The 9,535-nt window shown below is 42.4% G+C and overlaps 1 protein-coding gene across 1 annotated transcript in view; it reads right to left on the bottom strand.

Annotated features, from left to right (window-relative positions):
• The window catches only part of LOC147336380 (uncharacterized), a 67,026-nt gene extending 60,471 nt beyond the window's left edge, over positions 1-6,555 (bottom strand). The window contains exon 1 of the mRNA XM_086287088.1: positions 5,313-6,555. The gene's annotated coding sequence lies outside the window, so the exon portion shown is untranslated. The remainder of the gene's footprint in view (positions 1-5,312) is intronic.
• Between the last annotated feature and the right edge of the window lie 2,980 nt (positions 6,556-9,535).

Raw genomic sequence — 9,535 nt, 5'->3', positions numbered from 1 at the left:
CTGAGCTCTCAAAATTGCCTGGTACTTCGTGGTCCGCAGGGCCCACAGATGTAGGTCTAGCTAACTGTTCGCCTGTCCTGTTCCAGCTGAAGTCTGACATACCATTTAACAGACCATAATAGAAGCACAAAACTGAAGACCAAAAGTGGTTCACATGTATTGACCTAGCGAATGCATTCTTTTGTCTCCCACTGCACGAGTCACTCAGAGACATTTTCTCATTTACATACAGAGGCCGCAAATTTAGGTACACACGCCTACCACAAGGCTTTGCACTCTCACCAGGAATTTTTAATCAGGTGTTGAAAGAGGCATTGTCCCCATGTCAACTGCCAGGGGGCTGTAAATTAATACAGTATGTTGATGATCTTCTTATTGCAGCCCCGTCAGCAGCGGCCTGTACGGCAGCATCGCTTGTGGTGTTGAACAGATTGGCGGAGTGTGGCTTCAAAGTGAGCAAAGAAAAACTGCAGTTGGTCCGGCCAGAGGTAACATTCCTGGGCCGGGTGATTGCACACAGATCAGTGGGGTTAATGAACACACACAGAGACCAAATTCTGACACATCCAAAACCAAGAACTGTGAAGGAGTTGCTTTCCTTTCTTGGCTTGACAGGTTACAGTAGGCAGTTCATTCCGAACTATGCGGGTAAAACGGCCCCTTTAAGGGACCTGATCAAGAAAGTTGGTGTTCGAAATCTGAAGGCTGAATTGCCTTGGACGCCGGACACAGAGACAGCGTTCATTTCACTAAAACAGGATTTGTCAAGAGCCACAGATCTGGCCACACCTAACTATGATGAGGCATTTTATCTTGATGTTTCAGAAACAAAGGGAGTTGTGAATGGTGTGTTGTTTCAGAAAAAAGGGGGAGGTAGGGATGTACTTATGTATGTTAGCATAAGATTAAATTCAACAGAAGCAAGGCATCCCACATGCACACAACACGCAGCAGGAGTAGCAAAGATAATTCAGAAAACAGCACATATAGTGAGGGAACACCCACTGAAAGTGCTTACTACACACAGTGTAGTGGCCTATGTGAACTCACAGGCATTCACAATGACTCCACTGACGCAACAAAGGTTCAGCAAAATTTTAGAGGCGCCAAATCTGATATTCACACATGAAGGAATAAATATGGCAGACCTAATGGGGTCAGGAGAACCACATGACTGTATTAAGAAAGCCCAGGTTGAAGGAAAAATTGAGGGACAACAGTCGGCCCAGAGAGCTGAAGTGATAGCCCTAACTCGAGCCCTGAGGTTGGCTAAAAACATGAGAGTGAACATCTACACTGACTCAGCATATGCGTTTGGAGCAGCTCATGTGGAACTGGCTCAGTGGAAGAGAGCCGGGTTCAGGACGGCCACTAATGCACCCATCTGTCACAAAAAGGAAATGGAGGAACTGGAAAAGGCCCTGGAGGACCCAGACGAGGTAAGTATTATAAAATGCACAGGGCACTCACAAGCAGACAGTATGGTGGCAAGAGGAAATCAGAAAGCTGACGAAGCCGCAAAGGAAGCAGCGGGCTACAAAGGACAGAGACAACTGGTGCAGGTAACCCCAGAAGAGGAGGTTAGCACTAACAGCATGGAAGAAGTTAGACAGGCTCAGGAGGAGACATCCCCAGAGGAAAAGGGGGTGTGGGAAAACAAAGGAGCCTGGCAAGATGGCGGTTTGTGGAGGGGGCCAGATGGGCGTCCCGCTTTAACGGCCAAAATGGCGGAACAGAAGGTGAATGAGGCTCACGGGCTTGGTCACGTGGGAGTGGAACAGATGGAGAGAAATTTGTGCCGATGGTGGCATCCTGATTTGAGAAGGATGATACTGGAAAAGGCCAGAACGTGCCTAATTTGTGGGGCACACAACCCAAAGCCAGCAGTAAAACCTGAAGCTGGTAAGTTTCTCATGCCAGGAAGGCCAGGAGAAGAGGTCGTGATTGATTATACCGACATGATTGATACAGGCCCAGGTGGGGTGAGGTATTTGTTGGTGTGTGTGGATGTTCTGACTGGATGGCCCGAAGCATGGGCGACCAAATGTGAAGATGCGAAAAGCGTGATTAAGTGCTTAATCAATCATTACATTCCAAGGCATGGGTTTCCCAAGAGAATTAGATCAGACAATGGTACTCACTTCAAGAATAAAGATTTGCAAGAGGTAGAGAGGATGTTGGGAGTGCAACATAAGTTCGGGACGGTCTTTCATCCTCAATCTCAAGGAAAGGTAGGAAAGCATATATTTTGGTTAAGTCTGATACATTAGAATTAGAAGGTATTGTTACATTAAGGGAGCAAAATGAAATAAAAAGGTTATACCAAAACAGGTGATAACATAGGAAATGTGAGGTTTTAAAATGAAGTTAGTGTTAACACATAGGAGTTGTTTCAAGGCAGCATTTAGCTATGATGAAATGTATACAGGAGTAATTGCTTATATGCTTACACTTAATTGATTAAAGTGGTTGTTTTCTTTTGGAGTAGATTAACTTGCAGCAGCGACAACTTGTGCACAGGATGTTGATGATCAGATAAGGGAAAGTAGAGCGAGCAACTGGACGTGAAACCAGCGCTTAAAAGAATTTTAAAGTGATGAGTAACGTTGAAGAGTATACATAAATACAAGTCAATAAGTTAAGAAGATAATTAGGATCAGGCTTTTGATTAAAGAGTCCCAGATAGGATAAGTTAGGGAGATGCAAGAAAAGGTGTTTTGTTTCCTTTGCAGAAGATCGAACTCGGCGACCACAGGAGGGGCGAGGATCCTGGAGATCTCGAGGTTCGAGACCACCAGAGAAGGGTCTGCGTGAGGACACAATGTATTGTGACCTCTGGTGTTCCAGAGGTCAAAAGGGGGAGTGTCGAGGAGGGAAATTATTTTACTGCTATTGTTAAATAATTGTCATTGCATTAATAATATAATCTGCAGCATGGATATTGCATTCCAAGGTTTAAACAGTGTCTCTTTCAGAAAGACTGAGTTGCAGGCTGACAGGAAGTTGTATGCAGAAAGAAGCAGGAAGTTATTTTGAGCCGCAGGCTAAGACGAGGCTTTAACAATGTAATAGATAGCTTTAAGAAGGCCTTAAGCAGCTATGACTATTTTATACACAATGCATATCTGTGCTTATTAAAGAGTTGGAGCTCGGTCAATTAATTGGGGGTCGGAAGCTTTGTTCGGCGCGATGTTCGGACAATCTATTGTGCAAGTGACTTGGAGCCATAGAAGGAATTGCAATACATGCTTACAAAACACTTATATATCAGATCATTTTATATTAAGGTTTTAGTAGAGGTTCTTGATTAAAACATTTATTTAGTAGAAGACATACACATAGTCTCAGTGAGCTTCTGGTCTGGTAAAAGGTCAGAAGTGCAACAGGTGAATTGAGAAAGAGCATTTGAGGACGAGACACAGACAGTAGGTGAAGAGGTGACACAAAGAGCATGTGAGGTCAACACACACACACACACACACACACTTTAAATTAGATTTATTTAGAGGAGAGGTTAGTTATGTTTGGCTGTAACTGCAAAATTGTCTTGGTAAAAGAGGAACCGTTTCTTGGTGTCTCGGCAAGAAAGAGGAACAAGACAAGAACTGAAAGGTAGACAGGAAGGGCTAGCCATGAAAATAGAAGATGATTTTCTAGGTGAAAAGTCATGATGATGTTGATCTGATCTATGTATAAAATGTATCTGTGACGCATGAAGGGGCGTCAGTAAACAAACCCTGATGCTATAAAATATCTGTTCATGCTTTGATTAAGTCGAAGACTACTTCCTGTCTGCGTACAGAGTTGTCTTCCCACGCGTGTATTCATTAAAATCATCGTTTGACTTCACCCGGCCGGATTGGTGTGGTTATTCTTCGATCACCTCTTGTACCCTTCCTCAATACTGAATCTTAACAGAGCGCTCATGTGTTTGCAGTTAGACGAGGAGATGTTACCATCATGGACACGTTAACAAATCCTGCAGCATCACGTGGCACAAACACTTTGTGTTCCTGTCATCTGCAAGCAACAGGAAGTTCATTAATAAAGGCGGGATGGAGACGCGACTGTGATGGTTCTCCTTCATCCAGCTGTTACACACATCTGGGCTCACACGACGAGCCTTTGTCTAATACAGCAGCTGCTCTCTGAACACTTTTCTGAAGAGGAGCTGCACAAACCTTTGTTTGCTTTCTAGAGCAGTGTATCAAAGTCAAACTACCCACTGCTAGCAGCTGTTTCTATCATAGTTTAGGATCCAGATGTATGAGGTCTGAATTTACACCTCTGATTAAAATACATAGTTAAAAACAGCCAATTGAGTCCAAATGTGTCTTAAACCAGATAAACTGACAGTTACAGCTGAGCCTGTGTGTCCTTGGAGACACTGCTCTCCTACAGAGATGCATTTTAGAAACCAGGAAACATCAAAATCATTTAAATCAGAGAGTTCTTGTTACTAACAGCTCACCTCTCTGCAGCAGAGACTTTAAAATCAATGATAAAATCTTACGCCTAAATTAACTTTACTGTTAACGAGTTTTCATGTTTCTGTAATCCACCAGTGTGCTCATGCTTTTTTAATTGAAAACATATTTTTAATGATCAAATATAATTATGTTTGTTATTTGTGGATTTTAAATGTCCTTGACAGAGACAGATGATGATCATTATCCTGCACTGTGGTCTCAGGTTTGGTCGAGCTAGCACAAAGAATGGCTATGTTGAACTTCCTCCTGGGATCTACACTAAGAAGTGAGTCCAACATTAGCAGGGTCTCTTTCCTTTATCTGGATTCACTTTAGCATTCACAGTCACGTGAAGCTTGTTATTAACTCGATAAGTCAACCCAGGGTTTCAGCTGAGCGCTCACATGAAACACATGGTGTTGGCAGCATCTGATCAATCATATTCATGGAGACGTGTATCAGCAACAGAGCAGCTGAGTTTGCAGAAGGAAGTCAAACTAAACCATAGGCTATACCACCTGAAAGACCTGAGTGGAAGCTCCTCCCTACACTGTGTTTGAAGCAAAGCACAAAGGAGACACCTGCTGGAGCAGCTGGAGTCCTACAGACACTCAGCCTCTTCACTACACAAACACCTCCTACAACATCCACTCTTTCCACTCTGACTGCTGTGTTTGTGGAAACACTCCAACACACACCGCTTCACATACCAACATAGAAATGTGTGAAAAAGAGCTGAGCTGATATTAAACATGAGGATTTATTCAGAAATACAGAGTCAGGAACAACATCTAGACACATATTACCTCTCAGCAGCAGAAGAACAGCCTTTAAAGTTTATACCGATATCCTTTGACTCGTTGCTCTTTAAGGAAACACAGCTGGGTTCAGGTCCAGGAGATTCTGGCCTCTTATTGATCCTAAAAGAAAAACAATTGTCGCGTATTCAGAATATTGAGGATGAGAACAAAACAACGAAGGTCCAGAAGAATTAGGTCAAACGATGATTTTAATGAACACATGCGTAGGGAGATGAACACCGTTACACAATCAGCGTCGATCTCCGCCCAAAAGTACACAAGCAGTTGCTTTTATAACATCAGGGTATTATTACGCCCCCTCTTGCGTCAGAACAGATACTTGCATAAGTTAAAAACACAAATGTTCTGTTGACAACTTTTGACACAGTTTGAAAAGAACATCGTCTCCACGCCAGGTGCTTCCTGTAGCTCGTCTTGCTTTCACTTATCCCTGGAACATCAGACGCACGTCCTGCAGCAAACTATCACTTATGCAGGCACAAAATGCAGTTACAAGCAAAATATGTCTGAACTCTTACCTAGAATATAAGTCTACCTACGGTGTGTGTGTGTGTGTGTGTGTGTGTGTGTGTGTGTGTGTGTGTGTGTGTATATCTCGACCTCAATTGCACTCTGTCTCACCTCTCGCCTACTAAAGCTCACACCCAGACTCTCATATGTGTAACAATTTAACTGAAACTATATGTGTAATATATTGAATAAATGCTTTAATCAAATGCCACTACTCAAAGCTCAATAAAAAGGATATAAACGAATAAAAGATAATAATGAATACTTGTATCATGTGTGTTTTGTAAGCGTGTAGGCAATCCTTCCATACCTCTAAGTCACTTTGCACAATAGATCGGCATCGCGACATCGCGCCAGACGAAGCTTCTGACCATCAATTATCAGACTGAGCTTAAACTCTTTAAAAGCACAAACTGCAAGATGTGTATAAAAATAGTTATAACTGCACCTGGAATAAAGGTTAATATGGGATTATGATAACACCTGTAAAACAAGTTTTAACATAATACCAACAGCATCAATAAATGCTTTGATGAAATGATGATTAATGCAATGGTAATGATAATGGTTATGACAGTAACAGTAACATATCTCCCTGATCTCCACACAATAAATGTAACAGCTTCATGAGACAGGAAGGAAAAAAAGGAAATGTTAAATTAAAGACATGATGAACAATCTGAAACTCGTAAAAATAATGTACTTACTCTTTGTCACATAACAGTCTTTTGTTAAAGTTTTCAATAATACCCTTTGACATGTTGCTCTTTAAAACACACTTTTGACCCAGTGTGACATGTTGACTCACTACCTCAGACACCTTAAAAATAGTCTTTTTGTTTTTTGGTGCTGCCTAAAAGAACCGTAAAATATCTGTCCTATATACAGTTATGTTCATATATTTTTGTACTACATCAGGAAACTCAAAAACATAGTTTTTAATATTTTAATCCTTATTTTTAAAACTGTTTTTGTCATTTTTCTTCTCCCATTGCATCAAAAATCATTATTTACACTGAATAAATGAGTCAGCAGCTCTCTTACATTGTTGCTGCAGGTTCATTACTGAAGTCTGGAGGTTGTCCTTTGGACCAGTCACTCCTCACAGACACACAGCTGGATGCTGCAGATCCTGCTCCATCCTCTTCCTCCATCTTCTTGATGTCAGGGTGGAGTTAGTCTGAGAGGCAAACACACACACTCAGAGGTGCTGTTGTACTGGAAGCATCACACTGACGGGTTTCTAAAGTTCTCATTGATCATTTCATGGAGTTTCTGTGGTAAACACTGTCCTGTGACGTATGTGTTATGGTGAGGGTCATGAGGGCTAACCAGCCCCACTCCTTACTCCTCATATTTCAGCCTGAAGCACAATAACAGCCTAAACCTAACCTGGGCCCTGTTTCAGGAAGCCGGTTTAGAAAACTCAGAGTGAAAAACGATACTCAGGGTTGAGTAACCCCGAACTGTCCAACTCGGAATATTCGGTTTCAGAAAGGCTGATAACAAGTAGTTCAATCAACGCGGAGTTGCTTTAACCCCAAGTTAAGCGCGCGCACGAGGATACATAAAGCCCTGATTAGTGGAGCACAGATTAAGCGAGTCACCATGGAGACGGAGGGAAAGAAGGCGCGGTCAATGTATTTTACAGCGCTTGAGGCCGAAATTCTGATGGCAGCATATGCCGATAACATGCAAATTTTGCAGAAAAAAAGTAACATAGCCTCAGCTGCAAAATAAAGGGAGCATGCATGGCAAAACATAGCCGACAGAGTCAATGCGTGAGTGTTAATATAAACATTGATCTAGGGATTTCCACCCATTTAACACGTTATTTATTATATTTCATTTTTTATTTTATACATTTTATGTTGTGATGTGATGTGAGCGCAGGTGCAACCCAACAGGCCCCAAACGTGCCTGGCAGCAAGTAAAAATGAAATATAAAAATATAGTCCAAACAGGTAAGGTGTAATTGTATTATGAGTCATAGTGCTTGGTCTGTTTGTCCGATGTAAATCAATTGCAGTTAGAGGCTACATTAATTTTCTTTCTGTAAGCACTTATTGAAATTATCTGAGCACATTACAAGTACATATTTGCTTACTCTGTATGCTCAAATGTGACCTGTTATAGCCACTAGAAAAAGAGCGGAGGCCCGAAAAACAGGTGGGGGTCCTCCACCACCACCGCTCACAGAGCCTGGCCACTTGGCTTCCACATTTGTGATAATGTTGGCAGCATCACATATGATCTTCACAGTGCAGAGAACACAAATTAGCATCCATTACTATAATGAAATAATTTGTTAGTTTGAAATGCTACAGGGAACTATGTACCTGTACATTAATGCTGTGGAAAGACTTCCTGTTCACATAGTCTCCTTCATTTACTGAAGGAGCAATGATTGGAATGTGAGTGCCATCTGTACAGCCAATCACGCCTGGGAACCCTGAAAATAAATGTAAAATTTAAGTAGTAGTTCAAGTATCACCACATCATGAATTAAGTTTCGTTCATCCTGATACCTGCAATTTTGTGGCATCCCTCTTTGATGAATCTTGTGGGTCTGTGACTGGGGAACACCACAAACCAGTACAGGAGACGTTTCAGTGCAACTGTAACATTCCTGACTGCCCGACAGACGGTAGCCTTGGAAACGTGCTCAGCGTCACCAATATTATACAGAAAGCTCCCGTTTGCAAAAAACCGAAGTGCAATACAAATAATATGTACAGAACTGAGAGCATGTCCACGATGTGTCACATGAGCAATATTAGGCCTGAGGATGTTATTCAAATGAATTATAGATTGTGCTGAAAAACGGTAACGTTCACACAGAAAATCATCAGGAAATGATAAAATGTCCAAACGCGCTCTAATCACTCTCTCCCGGCGGAGAGCTCTGCGGAGAATTTGGGCTTCAACATCTACTGCAGGGGTGCCCAATCCCAGTCCTCGAGAGCTACCGTCCTGCAGCTTTTAGATGCATCCTTGTTCCCACACACCTGAATCAAATGAATGGCTTGTTATCAGGCCTTTGCCAAACATGATGGCATGCTGAAGAGATCAAACCATTTGATTCAGCTGTGTTGGAGTAGGGATGCATCTAAAAGCTGCAGGACGGTAGCTCTCGAGGACCGGGATTGGGCACCCCTGATCTACTGGCTCTTCAAGGAAGGGGCACGCCATGTCTGACACTTCCTACAGTCAGGTTTCCAACACAGAGGCGGAGAACGTCAGGGTTAGTTGAAGTAAACCTGCTAGGGAGCAGGTGAGCTTCACGGAGTGTGTCGTCATAGTGACTCACTCAGGATTAATCTAAACTCGCTTTGTGAAACCGAAAACCCAGAGTTTTCGTTAACTCAGGGTATACTTACTCAGAGTTTGCACTAAACCGGCTTCCTGAAACAGGGCCCTGAACCCTGAACAAACCCACCTGTTCTCTGATTGGATTGTTAAATTTGTGATTGACATGACATTGGCCAATCAGATGAAAGGCAGAAAAATAGGGACGTACTTGTAACTTGAAACTTGAGTGCAGAGTTTCACACGTATTGCTTGACTAAGTCCACACACAAATTATTTTTCCACCTACAAATCCTGATTTACAAGTACAAAATATTTATGACCACAATTTGAGCCCATACAGCCACAGACTGACGGAGGCAGGAGAAGCTGCCTACAGTCATCAGTCAGTGGATCCACAGTAACATCGAGTTCAGCTGCTGATCA

This window comes from Aulonocara sp. 'chitande type north' Nkhata Bay, linkage group LG3, assembly GCF_057382095.1.
Source record: "Aulonocara sp. 'chitande type north' Nkhata Bay isolate Kocher_YH1m ecotype deep benthic linkage group LG3, A_spYH_male_GT1.1, whole genome shotgun sequence".
Lineage (NCBI taxonomy): Eukaryota > Metazoa > Chordata > Actinopteri > Cichliformes > Cichlidae > Aulonocara > Aulonocara sp. 'chitande type north' Nkhata Bay.
The sequence above is the reverse complement of the archived record's forward strand: the minus strand, read 5'-3'. Positions and strand labels throughout refer to the sequence as shown.